General features: G+C 38.7%; 1 long non-coding RNA gene across 1 annotated transcript in view; it reads right to left on the bottom strand.

Annotated features, from left to right (window-relative positions):
* Positions 1–2,836, bottom strand: part of LOC121068452 — a 34,773-nt gene extending 31,937 nt beyond the window's left edge. The window contains exons 1-2 of the long non-coding RNA XR_005818891.1: positions 2,714–2,836; positions 2,111–2,235 (exon numbers count right to left, since the gene is read on the bottom strand). This is a non-coding gene — a long non-coding RNA (uncharacterized LOC121068452). The remainder of the gene's footprint in view (positions 1–2,110; positions 2,236–2,713) is intronic.
* Positions 2,837–16,045: the final 13,209 nt, after the last annotated feature.

Here is a 16,045-nt window from a genome sequence, read left to right as displayed (position 1 = left end):
AGCTTTAGGATCAGGTTGTATCTCTTGTTCTGTTTGTCTTTGAAAGACAAACCAAAACCTGGAAATAAACAAAATAAAAGACCTTTAGAGAATGTGATTATACCCACTTAATCATGTAATGGTGAAGAGATGAAGAAAAAATTACAGCACTTCAGTAAAGCACTACAGTGCCTTCTGTCAAGTATTCCTATGGATTATTAAATGGCAGATAGAGAGGAAAAGAGTTCATCAAGGCACTTTCAATGATAAACAAACATGCCAGGTCTAGGACGCACAGTCTCTGTGTCCTCTGTACTTTTAAACACACTATAAGTGTCATATTTTCTCCTCCCAAAATTGCACATTGCAGAGACAAATTTCAGTTAATTGGGAAGTTGGAGGCAATGACTTGAAATGCAAAAGCATTTCAGTTGCTGAGAAATGTTTCTCCTCATTTAAAAAAAAAATAATAGAGACAGAGAGAGGGAAAGAAAAAGAAAAAAAATACAAAAAATAAAATAAAATAAAAAAGAAGCATCTCCGGAGGTTCACTGCTAGCTTAGTTTCTGGTTTGTGTCAACTTGTTTATATCAGCTGCTGATTTGCGTCACTGGCTTGGCTTTGTGGTTGTATCTGGGGCCTGATGGACACCCTGGTGCATTAAGAAATTCACCACAACAGTACAGCATGTTAAGATCAGATAGCACAACCTAACGTTGTTTTCTTAAGCACACACACCACACACAACCCAATGAAAAAAAAATTACTGGAGGCAGCTAAGAGAGGCAGATTATCAGTTTGATGCAAACCAGCTTTAAATTCAGATAATGAGGAAAATGTCCATGTAGCACAAAAAAAGTGCACGCCAAATATTTTTAAGGGTTCCAAAAAGTTGTATATACATTTGTAAAAGTGTTTGTATTTCTAGGAATCAAGATACCTTGCATCCCTTCAATTCCTCTGATTTTTTAGTAAAAGCATCTTGATCCACTGCATATTCCCCGTGGTGTGCAGGAAAATTTTGACTTTAAGATGTAAGAGATTATTTTAGTTATGGCTTTAATTAGCTACTTGGAAATGAAAAAAAAAAAAAAAAAGGCAGAAAAAAAGTCCAACCTCCTGAATAAGCTTGAGCGTTTTATCTGGTCATTTCCAATAATAAGCACAAGATACTTTAGATGCTTTGTTTAAAGCACACATACTTTATAATATATTTATAGCGTCTGGAGTGCACATACAGCAGAAATCAACATTGCATTTTATTACATACATTGCATACATGTATGTATGCACATACACATGAAAATGCCTATCTAATTGAGCACTTTAGAAATGAGGAAAAGGTAGTGCATGAAGCTTCTTGCTATACCTGTTCTTATATACCTGAAAGGGCCAAGCAGGAACTACTGCAAATCTGAGGGCAGACTTCAACAAAGCTAATAACAATTTGCAGCACATTTTCTGTCCAAACTTAAACAACTAAGCCTTATAATTTGTTTAAGTTTTGTGATAGTTCATAGCAGGCCTAGCAAATAAACAGAGTGAATAAATGACTGAAATCTTAACAGGGATATAAGAGGAAATAGTATGCTTTCAAAATCACATTTGCTTTAAGTGAACTTCCTTTAAGAAAAAATGAAAATAGCTCCAATGGCCTTAAACATTACGATGTTTATGAAATGAAACATGGATTTTTTTTTTTGTTTGTTTAGAAATTATAAATTTGACCAAATTTGTGTTAAAGTATTAAAATGTCACTCAAGGTAAACGTTACAGCTAAAATGTTTTGATCAATCTATTTGATTTTTTTTTTCTGAGAATTTTAAAAATATTTGGCTGTTGCCCAATTTGAAATGAAGTCAGATTTTGAAATCTCAAATACTTTAGTAAAGTAGAATGATTATCCTTGAGGTTGTTCTGATAATATACCATATTTCAGAAGTGTGAGCTGAAATTCTAGAGATCATACAATGAGTCCAGGAATGCCTATCAAAGCAAAAACTGGCAAAGAACAATAATCTGACTTCTAAGTAACATGTCCATCCAGCAAAAAGCATGTTACAGTCATATACTCTAGACCTATTTTCTGGAAGTATGTGGTCCCTTCCAGCAGAATGTGATAACTGCTTACCTGCATCTTCTTTATCTTGCCTTGTTCCTCAGGAGGACAAACAGATACGATGCTGTTGCCTGCCCAGGAAATGGAAGGGAAGGTCAAGACAGCTGCAATATCGACTTGACACATCCGAAAAGATCCTACAATGCAGGAGTGACTCCTTTAGTAGTGAGCATAACATCATGGGGGGTATGCAGTATCACCCCAGCGAAGCAAAAAAACTGATCTCTGTATCATATCAAACATGCAATGCTCCTTCTCATCCCAAGAGCCTTCCCTCCTTGTACCCTCTCCCCTGTGTTAGTATTAACACAAAGCATTGTATGTCAACCTGATTGAAAGGTATACTTTCAAGAGTATATAAGGCTGGTTTCAAGAGTATTATAAGACTGGTTCCATTAGATCATGTGGATCAAAGAGAAACATATCACTTGACTCAGTTTACTATGTTTGATCTGCTTTTTAAAGTAAAACATCAGATTCTGTGCAGGGAGGTTATGATTTAATCTTTCAGAAGTGCAAAATTTTAATAAAAATATTAGACTATTATTATTATAATTATAATCCCTTTTAAAGCATAATTGTGAAAAACAAAGGAGTCTTGATTTTGGTCAACACCTATTGTAGAAGTTTCCATCTCTCTCACTCTTTCAGGACTCCTCAGCCCTGGAACTGGGAGCTTCTGAAAACATCATGAAGTGTTAACACAGCTGGTGGGGTCTGCCACACAGCTGGAAGAGGCACATTGAGGATCTGGTGAGTACAAGTGAGCCAGAAAACTGAGCTGGAGTAGCTCTGTGGTTTCAGGGCTGTGGCACATACCCTGAGCTTTAAGGTATCCTGACTCTGCTAGCTCGAGTGTTAGGAGGGAAGGACTGAGGTACAGAGGAACACTAAAGAGCAGTTTGACCGTAGTTCAAGCCATGTAGACCATACCAGCACCCCCTGGGTGTCCACCGCCAGCATGGGGAAGAGGGGAAGAAGAACAGAAGAAGGATGAGCAGTGATACCCAGTGGCATTTCCATTGGATCTATGTGCCAAAGAGCACCCTTTTCTCATTCAAGTGGGAGCTACATCTCTAGGGAGATCCTCTTTTCTCCACTGCTACACTGAGTCAGGAGTTATAAAGTTCCTATTTTCCCAGGTCCCTTTTGTACCTCATTAAGCCATCTCAGAGAGTTTCTCTGGTTCACAAATTCTGTCCTTTCAGGCCTCCTTAAAAACAGCTGAAGGGCCCTCAAGTATGCCATTATGACAGTCAGAGAAACTTGGAAAGGAGAGTTTGCAAAAATATTTACTATGTGAACTCCCTTCTGCCTGTCTTCATAGAAACTGAACTAAGTGACCAAGGGAGAAACTTGAAACCAAAGCTTCTAAGTCAATCCACAATGAAACAGAAAATCAACATGCCCTGAAATGACAGCTGAAAAGTTATGTCAAAAGCACAAGTCTTCACTGTCTTTATAGCTTTGCAATCCTTTTTTCTTCCCCAATTTGTTTAAGCATGTACTAATTGGATTAAAAAATACAGGAAGATGACTCTCTGGTGCTTTGCTGACAGCATGAACTACTTCAGTTTAGTGCAGAGGTTTGACTAACTGTCTATTGTCAATTCTGACTGTTAGTCACTTTGATGTAAGCAAAGTTGGAAAATAAGTAAAGTCAGTCCTGTAGTCCAACAATACTCTCTAGCTGAGATCATAAGAATGTGTAATTTTGGCTGTAATACTTACATTTTATTTCTTCAGCCATTTCAGTATTGGGAGATTATTGTTTTATTGTATGTAGAAAGTGTATATGATTTGTTTAAATTAAAGAAGAAACCACTTTTGAAATTAACAGCTGTGAATTGAAAAGTACATAACACTGAGTATTTTCACTTAGTCTTTCACACTCTAACTTAATTTTGTGTAACTGACATGATAAGAATAATACCATGGGTGAGACAGAGTTACCACAGTTAGATAAAGTGATAGACATGGTATCGAACTGAAATTATTCCTCTTAAAAATACCTTGCTCAGTTACAGATTTGTATATCAATAAATATACACATTCGTTTCCAAGGTCAGATTTTTTTCCTCAACACTATTCATAAGGTGTGCAGGCAACCTGACCTTCTCAGCATGCTGTAGGAGCTGGTATAAACAGAAGAGGTACCTGCTGTGCTTCTCAGCACAGAAGTAGAAAAATTCCAAAGAAACAAAGAGAGAGGGGCAGAAGGGTATTTGTGAATGTACAATTAGACAAAATATTTTAAAGAAGAACCATATATGGCCATCTTTCTCCCTTGAGTACTTGCTTATATGCATTTTCACACAGTACTACTTTCATGACTACATGAAAGACACCTATAAAATTATTGACCTGGAGAATGATCCTGGACTCTGAAGCTGAACAGTATGTCTTCCAAAGACAGAGGGTTGAAAAGGACTTCTGTAAAGCAACCAATGCTCAGAAGGTGCCTATGCAAAACTCAGGGATGGAGGCATTTTGCAGAAAGGTCACTGATGTCACTTCAAGTCTAAGTCACTTCAAGTGACTGATGGTCACTGATGAGGTCACTGATGTCACTTCAAGTCCAAGGCCTTGATATTTGCAGGCATACTATAATACAATTAACTACTCATCAATATGTTTTTGTGTTGATACACCTAGTCTGTCTTTTTGTCACTAAAGAGAAGAGGTGAGATACTTTGTAGAAGTCTTGGCCTATCAACATAAAATGTTGACAGCTTGCCTATCAACCAAGTTATAGAGGAAAATCTTGGTGATGACAATCTGTGGCTTAGAATATAATTACTGTGATTAAAGTTCTGACTGAAGTGGAATTGAACACAACCTCAGGAAGAAACTCAGAATGGGTCTGAACTGTGCCTTTGTCCTGAAAAATATATCAATAGAGATCTGCATGAGGGACAGCATACCTTATTGAGGCCTTTGGCAGTTGTCATCATCAACAGCTGAAAGAACGAATAAGAAACTGCTCTCACAGTGAGGTCTCTCCCCTTATAGTGAAGCTTCCTGGACCTGTCCTGGAAAGTCCAAAGGTTGGAGCCAAGAGACACTTCCAAGCATCACTTCAAACACTTCACTGAAATGTTCAGTGAAGTTCTAAGTGTTGAAGGGGACAGCCTTTGCCAACAGCAAAATAATATCTTGGTGAAATTTGTACAGCTGCATCCCCATAAACAATGCCAGATGATAAAGCATAGCTACACCAATGCCAACAAGAATAACCAAGAGTATTAGACTGATGCCAACAAGTGCATTGCCAAGACTGAGTTCTTTGGTGATGTTTCTGTAATGTAAATCATGCTCAAGCAAGAGTATTTCAGACTTAGGAAGCACTGTTTCTGTGGAGCTCTGCCCTACCATGACAAATGGAAGCACAGAGCCAGTTACAGAAACATAGGAGAAAGTCATTCTGGGCCCAAGAAAATCCAGGCGTGGCACTAGTGAAAGCTGCTCCGACAATACGTGAAAGCCACTTCAGTGGATACAGACATGTGGGTTGTCCATAACAAAGAATATTAGGTACTGTTCAAAAGAGATTCTTGAGGCCAATTAGTAGAAGGGGAATCAGATAACTTCAAAGAGGACTCACAGAACTTTCACCTAAAACAATGCAGATTTAAAAGGTTTAGGGGAGTCAAAAGTATGGAGTATTTGCACCTTCGCTCTAGAGTGGAAAGCAGGGAACAGCTTGTGGGCATGGCTTATCAAACAGTAAGCTTTCTCGTGGCAAATGTTTGGCCGTATATACAGGGACAGTGTGAATGTAGATGTGTGAGGGAGAATATGAAGGAAAATATGGTTTTGTAAAATGGCCTGCCAAAGACCTGGTTTTCTTTAGGGACATTTGTCCAAAATTTCATTATTTTTTAAGCTGTTGTATATCAGGGAGAATATAGTTATGTGAGAAATATGTAAACAAGTCAATATGACACTCATCATATGAATGGATAACTCATTTTAAGACAAAGTATAAAGCGGTAATGTAGTTATTACTCAATTTATATGTTTAACTGGTGCCAGTATCAGAAAATGAAAACAGCTTAATATATTACAATATCCAACTACTGGCTTTGTGACCAGTTCAGGTCAAAGAGATTCAGTCTAATTTTCCCTACAGTTTAACAGAACACACATTTTGGGCTCAGAAGATCAGAATTCTTTTCCAGAGTCTGCCAAGTGACCTTCAACAAATCACTTCACTGTGCCACAATTCTCTACAAATTAAATACAGCATAATACTTGTAACTTCTAGCAAATCACTTTTGAAGTAACTGATCAAAGCACTAGAAATTATTCAAATGTCATTACCTGTGTATGTTCATTTGAATGTACTGCTTGGCATGTTAATGTTATTAACCTCATTATTTTTGTGTAAACATATATGTATTTTAACCCAATTTCTTAATTTAATGAATAGGTTCTTGTAAGTTACCACAGTTGTCTTTCTGGTAACTTTTTTAAATACCTGAATGATGCAAAGTGAGGCTGCTCTCCCCTATCATTATTTTTCAAGTATTCTGTATTTCTCAATTTAATCTTCTTTTAAAGTAGTTTCCCTCACACAGAAGGAAGGGGTCTAACAGAAAAATACTGATGCAGTTAGAATGGGCCATTAAGACGCTAACCCCTGCTGGAAACCTAGTAGAATTGGTAAATTGGAACAGGTAGGCACTTTTCAACCACTACAGTGCGCAATCCACCAGATCAGAGCAAGTTCCCTTTCCTGGTTGTTAAAGCCAAGACTCCAGACTGAAACTCAGAAGCCTTTATGTCTTGTTTTGTGAATTTGGAAACAAGAAGTTCAGGGGAAATAGGCAGTACGGCTAAGGCACAACATGTAAATACTCTGGTATTCATCAGTGAGTTTACTGGTTCATCATTTTTAAAATTAATTGGATCATAGGATATTCATCCTATCACAGGACAATGTAGGCCAGAATAGACCTCTAGAGATTTCTACTCCAACCTTCTGCTCAAAGCAGGGTCACCTGTGGGGTCAGACAAGGTTGCTCAGGGCTTTATCTATCCACGTCACAAAAAAATACAAGTATGGAGAATGTACAGACCCACTGGGCAAATTTTTCCAGTGGTTGATTGTCCCCATGGTAAAAAGGTTTTTCTGTATGGACAGTCAGGTATAAGATATGTATATATGTATATCTTGCTTCACACCTGCTGTCTCTTGTCCTCTACCATACAGTGTTCTGAAAAGTCTGGTTCCATTTTCTTGTTAACTTCCTCATGGCTAGGACAAGACTGCTGTTAAGTCTCCCCAAAACTTTATCTCTTCCAGGCTGTACAAGACCAGTTCTTCAGCCTTCCCTCACAAAGTGAGTACTCCAGGCCCTGACCATCTTGGTTGCCCCCTGTGGAACTGACCGAGGTTTATCAATGTCTCTCCTAAACCGGAGGGGCTTGACATTGGATACAGCACTCCAGATATTGTTTCATGAGTAGGGATCTTCTGAGTGCTTAGTAAAGGGGGATAATTCCTTCCCTTCACCTACTGGCTGTGCTCCTGCTAGTATAGATCAGGATGCTGTTGGCTTTCTTTGCTGCCAGGGCATGCTGCTGGCTCACGTTCAGCTTGCTGCCTGCCAAGACTCCCTTGCCCTTTTCTGCAGGGCCCTTTCACCGTCTCTCTCTAACAGTCCCTAACGCACAAAATGAATCCTGTGCTCATAAAAGCCAAATTGCTGTCAACAACATCAGCCATACAACCAGATGTTTATCCACAGAATCTGTCTCCTCTCCTCTCCTGTCTGCCTTTCCTCTGCACCAACAAGATCGAAGAGACCACCACCTGGGCCTCTATGCCTTTGACCCTTACTCCCAAAGCTGCCTAGTCACTCTTGATATGCTCAAGGTCCTCCCAAAAGTATTAATGCTGCCAATGTAATTCATCAGCAAGAAAAATAGTACAAAGGCCAGACAAGCCTTGGCAGTTTCTTTGCAACATGCTAGATCTGAGTTCCCAGCAAGCAACAGATCTCCCTAGACAGGAAGTCAGGTCAGCAAACTGGGGCATCTGTGCCTTGCAGAAGGGAGTCCACCACTGCTATCAGTCTGGGCCTCCTCTTGGTGCTAATGTGTGGTTCATCAAGTGGCTCTAATGCATCCATAGGGATGGCTTTCTTCCCTTTGTCTGCTACCAGCACACTGAACCAGTACTGCAACTGCAGATCCGCAGGTGGAGAAGTCATCCTCCTCTTACCAGAAGCCACAAGCTTCCTGCCCTTCCCAGCCCGGAGCCCTCCATTAAGCCCACAGCTGACCACAGTCTCTAGCTGCCCTTCCCTCTGTGCAGTTTGAGGTTCAGGCTCTTGCTCCTGCAGTGTCTCCTGTTATGCCATGCAGTTTTTTCTCTTGTTCTCACAGCTCCTCACCTTGGCAAAATAGCTCTATCACACACCTTCTGCAGGCAAGGACACTGTTTTTCCCTGCTCCAGACTTTGGGAGAGGCACTCTCTGCAGCCTAAAATCTGGGGTGCTTCCTCTTCCCACCGGAGCTGTGACTTGAGTAGAGGCCTCTGCTGTGCCTGGGGTAGTGCTCCATTTGGTGCTTGGAACTGTGCCCAGTGGTGCAACACTATTGTTAATGAGTCCCATATGGTCTTCAGCTAATTTCTGGCTCCCTTCTGTGTGCCCTTCTGGGCAAAGAGCTGCTTCTGAGAGCTATACCTTGGGACATTTGCTGAGGGACTACCAATTATGTGGCTGTCCCCTAACACTGGCTGAATCCCCTAACACTAGCTGAACTAGTGTTGACTCTGCTTAACCAGGTTTCTCCTTTCCCGACAACAAAGGCTGAATCTGGAAATGACAGAAAAGCTCCCAGAAGATGTAGAAGCAAAGTCCAGAACTGCTCAGCAAACAGCTAGCACTGACAGAAAACAGCAGTGCAAGGAGTGCTGCTGCTCCCCTGCATGTGCCCCTGCACATGCCCTGCACTGCTGCTCCCCTGCAAGATCTCCCCGCATCAATCTCTTTTCAGGAGACTATGAGACTGCCCCAATGCCCTCTGAGTGGGACTCACTTAGCTCGTGACTGTGGTTGCCATCACGTGCTGCTGCTACAGGTATTGCCAACAAGATTCCTGGAGAAGTCATCACCTGATTGTGGGAACAGATTCACATTTTCAACCTTCCAATAGCAGTTGATTTTGAAGAAACTACCTGGTTTTGTTAGCATCTCAGACACTTCATCGTTAAATTCTTCAGAAACCTTGGGTAGAGAGTTTTAGGGCTTACATATTGCTCCTTTTTAACAACTGTTTTATTCCAGTACTTCTTCTTGGATGCTTCAGTTGTTGAAAAGTGCTTTATCTTACTTAGAGAAAAAGTGGATAGAAAGTTCCTTAAAATGTCAATTGTATTTTGGAAATGTTAAGAGTTGGTTGAACTGCTCCCCCAAGTCAGTAGATAAGTCCTGGGGAACAACAACTCTCAGACATTACAAGAAAAAATTATTTTCAGCCATGTTCTAAATCTGACTTTTTAGACATGGTTCCCAGTGAAACTCAGGGCTGAAGAATGAGACTTGCTGTTAGATATTGTAAGGCCTGCAAAGCAGGGAAGGAGGCTGGGCCCGACAAATGGTATTTGTCTCATAGTTCATTTGGCCAATGCTGGGGTTGTTGGCCTGCAGTTAAGGCCAGGGTTCAGGTCTGATTGTGTCAGATTTTGCATTTAGGACAGTCAAGACTGAAGACTTATGTTTGTCCTGGAAACTGCCAAGACTGGTGCTGATGCAAGCAGCACAGAAAGATTCATGGCAGATGACTGGGCATCTGGTGGTCACTGGGCTGTAGTTAGCTAAGATTAGTGTTATACTTAGGACTTATGACACCAGGGCTGTAAGATTTTGCTTTGCTGCCGCACTTAACAGACGTAGTATAAGAACTAATAGTGGCAAGGGTGAATGAGACCAGCTAAGTGTTGCGTCAGAGTCACTTGGCAGGGACTATAACTGCTTTCAAATAGGTTTAAGGTTATGGCTTGGTAGAATATGGGCTGAAAGTTAGTCTTAACAATGGATCCTCTATGGCCTAGGGTGAGATCTGATGCTGGGAACGTTGGAAATGCTGAGTTGCTTATGGAGGCTTCTAGGGAAGTGTGGATCTTGCAGCTGTGGTCAATTCTAAAATTGGAATTGAAGTTTAAACAGTGTTGTGTACTGGGGTCTCATTCCTGTCTCACAGGGAGATGTCATTTGTGTGCACTTATGTTGGGAAAGTATTCAGCTTTAGTGCTGATTCTGCGAGACTTAAAGCAGTAGAAAATAGCTAACGCTGGGCGAAACAATAGCTTATGTTAGGGCAATTATGGACTAGTTGGCTATTACTAACTAGGAAAAATGTGTTAAGGGATTCTAGCATAAAAATGTGTTTCAGTAATCATGTTTGACACACATATTTGGTCTGGTGGTGACAATGAATTATAAATTTTTCCACTTAAATGTTGGTATACAGCACACAGTAATTGTGCCATCACTGTCCTCCTCCTCCTCCTAAACTTTCTACCCTTTATCTCAGAAGCTGAATGGCTTCAAGAAGTCAGTTAACATCTGTGAGACAATACAGAAGGCCCTTTTTCTATGGCAGTGAGCTTTGAGTGGCAAAACACTATGGTACATGTTATTCCCATGCAGATCATCTAACTTCTTTAATCAGTGTGTCCAGATATTAATGTTGCCATCTAATTATTAATGTCTTTGTTCTTGTAATATCTCATACACCCTGGGGGAAAAAGTGCTTGATGAAGCCAGACAAATATTATGGCATCACTTCCCTATTTTTCTAATTTAGAACACCTGACTGCTATTGCAAGATGATGTTTCAGAGGATAGTTTTCTGTTTGCATGCAAGAGGTGTAGTATTATTGATCTATAAAAATACTAAATATTTCATATCTTAATCAAAAAAATGATTTTAAGTCTCTGTAGTTCTTCGGTTTTCTTTGAATAAAGGAAAAAAAAACACAACAGAGTTTTAGTCTTTCACTCAGAAGGACTATTAAGTTGTATTTGCTCCCATTCAAGCTTGGGCATACACTAATACATCTGAGGATGTACTCTTTAACAATCTACCATGAATTTAACTTAGATATCTAGTTGTATAGCAAGGCGATTACTAGTGAATTTATTAGTGTGCCAAGAGTAATTTTCAATGTAATGTGGAAAATTTCAGCATGAAATTGAAACTTTAATTTTTTTAATAAATGTTATAAGATACTTAACAGGGATTGCAAACTTCAAATGTTCTTTATATAATAATTGTCTCTGTTAAATAAGTAAGCTTACAGAAAGATTAAATTCCTCAACAGCTTCTCATAAGCTATGACCTTGCATGTGACCTCTTTAAAACAAAAACAAAAACAAACAAGGTGACAAAACTGACATAAATCTAATGAATATTTGCAGCAGGTAGGATGATATTGGATTGATTCAACACTGCTCATTAGTCTTCAGCATCAATTAAGACACAATGCCACTTCATATTCAAAATGTGCAGGAACAGTCGTGACTATTTTTAAGCTGAAAATATTTGATCCATTAGAAAAAAAAAAAAAAGAAAAGAAAAAGCAATGCTTTCCCCAAGTTGCTAGGTTTCCTTGGGTTTCCTCAGGAAAAAGAAAAAAGCAAAAACACAGAATGGAGTGGGAACCAGAAAATCAGCTGGCTTTCATCCCCTTGTAATATCTCTGCTAGCTTCTTTTTTTCTAAGCTTTGCATATACAGAACTCTAGGTACACATGAGAGGCAAAGTTGTTTTCTTAACTTAGACTATTCCATACTTCTTTTGAAAAGGAACCTTACTTTTGAGACTTTTAGCCTCCATTTAGAGTATAACAATCAGATAATCTGTTTGTTTTAAAACAGATATGCTATTTTACCAGTGCATCACTTATTTCAGTACTGGATAGAGCTTTACAAACCTGTCAAAGTCAAAATAAAACTCTGTATTTGACTTCATTGCCCTGAGAAAAATAATACACAGATGAGACAAAGTATAGGTGAGAACACATCTCTACAAACAGTAAATGTAAGCATATCTCATTCAGTTTCTGTTCAAAACTGTTAGTTTTGAATGCAAATGACATAAATGTTGGCTTTGTGTTCTTCTCACCCAAGAGGGAACTTGGTATCTTTATGTCTTTAATATTTTTTGTGAATGTGCAACCCAGTTTACATCCCTGTGTTTGCTTTGTGCCAAATCTGAAAAGCAAGGTTTCTGCAAAACAGGTGAAAGATTTAAGTCTGAGTGATCCTCATGTATAGAGGGACAGTGAACTATCAGCAAAATATCCTTCAGAATAGAAAGAAAACAAAACAAAACAAAACAAAAAAAAAACAAAACAAAACAAAAAAAACACATCTTAAATAAGGAGATATTATGAGGGTTCCAGAAGAAACTCCCTTTCTCTTCAGTTCCAGGTGGACATTGAAACTAGTGCCAAATGAAAATTATTCTTCCTCATATTAGTCCTCTCTTAGATCTTAAGGAGATCCTGAGATTCTCAAACAAATATAATGCAGCTATAACACACACAGAGCTAATTTCTAGACCTTTCCTAGTCTCATATCTACATACCCTGACTCTTCCTTTCAGAAGGTAATGATTCCTTCCCTGTTTGCTTGGGAAAGTCTGTTTTCCACTCTGTAAACTGTCGTCATTCCCAAGAAAAAGCATGTATATACTTTCTATCAAGTAAGCAGTCTCAGTCTTTAATATATGTTATCCAGATACATAAATGGTTCTTAACTTGATGATTTGACCATGATCATTATTTTCACCAAGAATGTTTTCAAAAGCTTACTTAAAGTAGAAATGTTACAATATTCTAAGAATGAGTTATTTTTTTTTATAAAGCACATCTAGTGTTCTGATTTTTGGATCTGTCTTTGATTATTATTTTTTCTCAGTTCTCTCATCCCTGAAGAATGTATGCATGTAACAGTTTGTTAACTTGCCAGCTTTGCCTGGAGTATGAATAGGACAGTTCAAGGCAATCCCCGACCATCAGATCCTCTCCCCATAGAGAAAGGCTTTTACAAATGCTCATTAAAGAGGCTTCTTTCTTTCCCCAAATCTGGCATCCAAGCTGCAAGCCAAAGCCATTTCAATTTAGTTGAGAAGTTCCCACCAGATTCTTTGGTACTTCCCAATCTATAACGGCATGACACTCCAAGAGGAGTCAGGAAGTGTTCTCACCCACAGGGGAATGGAACATCTCTTATTTGCCTCCATGAAATTGAACTTCCTAGCAGAAAAGATGTAGGAGAAAAGTAAAAATAAGTTTGTTTCAATATAGTACAAAAGTTACATTACAAAGAACATATTACTACATCTGGAGAAAAATAGAAATGTCAAAAAAACATATATACTGTCTGTTGGATACTTTGTTTGGAATGTCTCTTCTTTTGCATGGTTGGCAGAACTAAGAATTGAAAATAGTGGAAAATTTTTGCAATGGCTAGAAATGTGACCCAGTTCTTGGAAGGACTGCACCCCCAGGCACAGCCTCCCAGAGTTAAGAACTACCATTTGGAGTAGGAGTAAGGAAACCTCCTGGAGTATAAACATACCCTTGCATATTTCCTATGATCTTTAATCTTGGTAGTTATTTCAATAGAGATAACAAATTTTAACTTCTCTGCTAATGAAATGCAGTTTGTTGCCTAAAAAGTAGTCACTTGCTGGATGGATCTAGAGAACTTCATTTATCAACAAAAACACATTTTTATACTGGCTTTTAAGTGTAAACTTAGTGTGGTAGATAATTTTTTTTTGGACTTGTGCACAAAAGCTCATCTGACTACTTAATTTTTCTATAAAATATACATTTGAGGGCCAATTATTATATAATTGCATGATAATTTATGCAGTTTTCTGTCAGCTCTTTGTAATAATAGCACATGATCATTAATGAGAAAATGACAGAGATAATGGTATGCTTTTATCAGGTGCATCTGAATCACAGCTAGTCTCCGTTGAAACATGTCACCATAGCAAAGAAGAGAACTTCATCTTCTGCTACAAGAGTTCACAATTCTGCATTTATCAGATCCCTGGCCTCCAAACTGAACTTGTCCCATGAGACTGAGAAGAACAAAATGAACTCATCTGTTTTCTCTAAGTCACCAACTCAGAGCACTTCTAACTCCTACACAAAGATGCAAAAGTAAAGGAAGATGAAGAGAATTACTCTGACAGTCACGAATTAAAAAAAAAAAAAAAAAAAAAAAAAAAGCAGAATTCCCTCAAGCAGCTGGACTTTCTACTTCTCCCTTTCTGGTTCTGAGAACAATCCAGGCTCCTGAAATCTTAAGGACAAAGCATGGCCTGTCTCACAAGAAAATTCTGCTACCACAGAGGTGGCCAAGAGAAGGCTATTGGGGAACTAAGGATGGTCTTTCAAGCAGCCCTGGAAATTACTGCAATTGTAACTACAGTTCCAGCTAAAATCTACTAATTCATGAAAGCATCATGACAGTTGTCAGTGTAGATGACTTTAGGTTAAAGTGCTATCTCTGTCTAGCCTTGTAACAGTGTGAAGCTTGAATCATCAAGCTCAACAGCCTCAGAATTGCCTGACCAAATGCGAGATTACCAATTAAACCAGTCTGATACAAGGATACAAGACATCAATGTCTTTGTTATCAAATTGCCTTATATTGTAGTTCGGTAAAACTTGAAAAGCATAAGAAAGACATTCTTTAAAGTCTTAATTGAAAAGATCTTAACATGTAACCATACAAAGTCTAAAAGAACAAGGTAATTCTCAGTGCCAAAAAAACCCCCTACTACTCAATACTTTTTGTTACTAAAAAGTAGTCAGTGCATTTACTCGTCTTTTTTTTTTTTTTTTTTTAATCAAAACCTTAATCCTGAAACAAGCAAATGTCAGCTGTAAGCAACTTGAGTGATGATAAACTTCTACCTCTTACATGGCTCATGGGAACAATGGTACACACTAGAGGACAACTTGGTCCTACTTTCTGGCTGAGACACATAATGACATTTTAAGTATGCACTGATTCATTTTTATTTTATTTTTTAACAGAAAGAAGACTGAAAATATAAGACTAATTCTCTACAACAAGCAAGAAAGTCTCTCAGTTGACTTGAAGCAGCAGAAATCAATCTAAATTATTTGCCTTTAACAGGGGTCTTGTTATCTGGAAGTGTTCATATCACAGTTGTGGATGCCCCATCCCTGGAAGTGTTCAAGGCCAGGTTGGATGGGGATTTGAGCAACGGGGTCTAGCAGTAAGTGTTCCTGCCCATGGCAGGGGGCTTGGAACTCTTGTAAAATGTTTCCCCATTCCTAGAAGATTAAGCTATACAACCCAAGCAAAGACAGTGGTTTGGCTCTCAACAGTTATGACACTGGCTAAGCTGAGATGAATATTAGCAAGCAAACCATGCCTGAAGCTACTGAAAGAATAAAAAGCTCTGTCAAACAAGCCAGAGAAAATGTTCCCACCTCCAAAGATAAGGATTAATATGAGCCTGAGAAAAAGAACAAAATCTCTGATTTAGCAGCAAAAAACTCTGCTCCACCTCAAAGCTATTCTGATGTCTAGTAATGCTTAAGTCTGATACTTCATAGGCAGATTGGAGGAAAAAATATAATATTTTGTTGAGTACTGATCTTTGTATTCTGAATTCTGCAGGCACTGTCAACTATCTTCAGCATAATAACTGAAGTGGAATAACTGGTGATGCTGAGTTGCAACTATTAAGAGTGTGCTGCAGATAATGTAATTACAATTTTCTCTCTAGAATGTCCAAGAAGGATGAACAAATGGATTTTCAGAGGCAAATTTTCCATAGTGACCATGACATGTCATAGCCCCCTAGTTTCTCTCCCTTTCAGATGCACCTTCCGTTCCTAAGTACCTCAAGACAGTCACCTTAATTGAGTCACC

Source organism: Cygnus olor, chromosome 3 (genome assembly GCF_009769625.2).
Source record: "Cygnus olor isolate bCygOlo1 chromosome 3, bCygOlo1.pri.v2, whole genome shotgun sequence".
Lineage (NCBI taxonomy): Eukaryota > Metazoa > Chordata > Aves > Anseriformes > Anatidae > Cygnus > Cygnus olor.
The sequence above is the reverse complement of the archived record's forward strand: the minus strand, read 5'-3'. Positions and strand labels throughout refer to the sequence as shown.